Source organism: Leucoraja erinacea, chromosome 5 (assembly GCF_028641065.1).
Source record: "Leucoraja erinacea ecotype New England chromosome 5, Leri_hhj_1, whole genome shotgun sequence".
NCBI lineage: Eukaryota > Metazoa > Chordata > Chondrichthyes > Rajiformes > Rajidae > Leucoraja > Leucoraja erinaceus.
The window spans coordinates 73,433,473-73,436,767 of NC_073381.1; positions in this window are offsets into that span (position 1 = coordinate 73,433,473).

Here is a 3,295-nt window from a genome sequence, read left to right on the forward strand (position 1 = left end):
GCTGGCCTTGCCGAGGCAGCGTGAGATATAAATGGAATCAATGGAAGGGAGGTTGGTGTGTGTGATGGCCTGGGCTGCGTCCACAATTCTCTGCAATTTCTTGCGGTCTTGGATGGAGCTATTCCCAAACCAAGCTGTGATGCACCTTGATAAAATGCTTTCTCTGGGAGGGAAAGGGTGTGTGGTGGAGAAACTGTGTGCTGAAACAGTATTTCAAAGTCTGAGGAGATGCACTGGTGAGAATGGAGGAGACCGTGGGAGACTGGGCAAGGGACTCTGTGTGTCTACCCCATCTATTCCTCTCACAATCAAATATTTATCCACCTCCATTTTAAATAATCTAATAACCAGCTTCCACCCCCATCAGGGCAGAGGAATCCAGACATTCACCACTATCTGTGAGAAACAAATCTCTACCTACCTCAATTTTATGGTTAAATGTAACATAATAAACTTTTAAACAACTGGCCACTTATATTGTAGTCCCTTGTTTGAGTCTCTCTGATTTGTGAAACATCCCAACAGCTTTCCTGTCAAATGACCTTGGGATCTGAGGTCATAGCCACCCCTCATGTTTTTAAACTCTAAAGAACACAGGACCCAACTATTTAATCTCTCTTGGTCGGCCAACAAGCTAATCCCAGGAATTAACCTGGTGATTACCTGTGTACTTTCTATAATATTATTATATATTTGTTATAGATAAGGGGGCCAAAGTGTACACGGTAGTCAAGGTGCGGCCTCACCAACACCCTGTACAATTGCAATGAATACCCCCTATTTCTAAAACAAAACCACTTTGCAATATAGGTCCAAGTTACATGGAGCTTATTTATGACTTGTTGGATCTGCCTGTCAGCTTCTTGTGATACATCCACTCGGACACTTAGATGACATTGTGCTTCACTCATTTGCAATCTCTTTCCATTTAGATAGCAATCTGCTATTTGATTTCACATAAGGAAGTGCAGTTCCTCACACATCTCTGCATTAAACTCCACTTGCCGTCTTTTGCTCACTCACTCAATCTATTTGTATCTCATTGCAGAATCAGTGTCCAAATCGCAACATGCTCCAGTTTCAACCCACATCCTGAAGACATTTGGATTTATAGAGTAGGTTCATCAATCAGTACAAATTCCCTCTAGTGTGTGATGAGTGGTCTTGTCTGTGAATGAGATTGTGGGGAGAATAAGCATGGGGTTAATATAGTATTAATGTAATTGGGTTGATGGTGGGTGCAGACTCATTGCATCGAAGGAGCCGTTCCAAGCTGTATCTCACTATGCTCTCTCTAGCTCAGGCCCACAAGTCCTGGCAACATCTTTGTAAATCTTTTCTTCACCCTTTCCAGCTTAACAACCTTTCCTATAACAAGGTGACCAAAATTGAACGCAATATTCCAGTTGTGGCCTCATCAATATCTTGCACAGCTGTATCATGAGATCAAAACATTGCCTATCCATTTGATCCAGAGTGCCTGAGCCGCTGAGTTACTCCAGCACTATGTTTACCTAGCATTTTTACATTTAATATTAAGCCTCTCAGCCTGAAATTCCCTGTGATGACTCCCTTAGTATCTAAATATCATTAATATTTTCATGACTGAACATTAAAAACCCTCTTTGGTAGAAAATTTCAATGTTTCAAAGCCAGAACCCAAGGACAGAAATGTTGGTATGAGAATGGGAAGAGAAATTTAAATAATTATCAAACAGGAGCTCCAGCAGGCCTTGGCAGACAGAGCATAAGTATTCCGCCAAACGGTCGCCAAGTTTACTTCGTCTCGCTAATGTAAAGGAGGCCATAACGGGAGCATCGAATACAGTTGACTAAGGATAGACTAGGCAGACGTTTTGCCGAACACATGCATTTAGAGTCATAGAATTATACATTGTTGAAACAGGCCCTTTGACCCAAATTGCCCCCGCCAATAAACATGCCCCATTTGCACGTCCCACCTGCTTGCATTTCACCCATATCCCTCCAACCTATATTATCTATGTACCTCTCAACTTGTTTCTTAAATGTCATGAATTACCTGCCTCAAACTACCTCCTCTGGCAGCTTGTTCCATATACCTACCACCCTTTGTGTAAAAATGACGCCCCTCACCTTAAACCAATGTCCTCTCGTTCTCGATTCCTCTACTCTGGGTAAAAGACTCTGTGCATTTACTCTTTCTCTTCCTCTCGTGATCTTGTGCACCTCTTTAAGATCTTTAAGATGGCTCCAACGAATAATGTCCTACTCTGCTTAACCTCTCCCTGTAGTTAAGGCCCTTGGGTCCTGGCATCTTCGTAAATCTTTTCTACTCCGGGTGTGGCCTCATCAATGTCTTGTACAACTGTAACATGACCTCCCAACTTCTATATTCAATGCTCTGGCTCAGGGGTGGGGAACCTTTTCATGTTGGAATGCCACTTTAGGTTAGCTGTAATCAATGCAGCGGCGGTGGAAAGCATCTTGTCAAACATTACCATCTGGTTTAGGTATGCTTCAAAATGACAAGAAGGCTTTGCAGAGAAATCTGAACGCACCACTTGTCACCCCCCTGCAGGAAATATACAACAGGAGGTGCAACTCCTAAAGTTAACTAAAATCATGAGAGACTTTGTTGGGACTGCAATGGACTGTTGGGAAAGTCATTTGAACGCCTCCGTTGCCATGCGGTGAACGGTTGAGAAGGAGTTTCTTCCCAGAGGCCATTCGGACTGTAAACGCCTATCTCACCAGGGACTAATTCTACTGAACGTTTTTCCTTCCATTATTTATTATGTAAAAGAATATGTGTGTTATGATTGTGTTTATAATTTGTTTGGTTGTTTTGTTGTTTGTCTTTTGCACAAAAGTCCGCGAGCATTGCCACTTTCATTTCACTGCACATCTCGTATGTGCATGTGACAAATAAACTTGACTTGACTTGACTTGACTTGACTTGACTAATAAGGCTGCATCCAAAAAACCTCAATTAGATATACTTCAAAATGTACATTATTTTGTAAAAATCTAACTACAGGTGCACAACCTTTTACCCGACAGCCTTGGGACCAAACACTTTTCGTAATTTGGAATTTGTCGGTCTTCGGAATGGAAATTTTTTAGCGTAGATTTTAATGGCTGGCTCGGTGGTAGAGTGCCCGGCTCATATCCGCAAGGTCGCGAGTTTGCGCCTTGATCCCGGCAGTTCCTCGGTCGCGAGTTTGAGTCTTCAATGTAGTTTTTTCTTGCAGAATAAATGTCTGTATGAAATGCAGTGTGTTGAATGAATTCCTGAATTTGTAAATGTGACCGC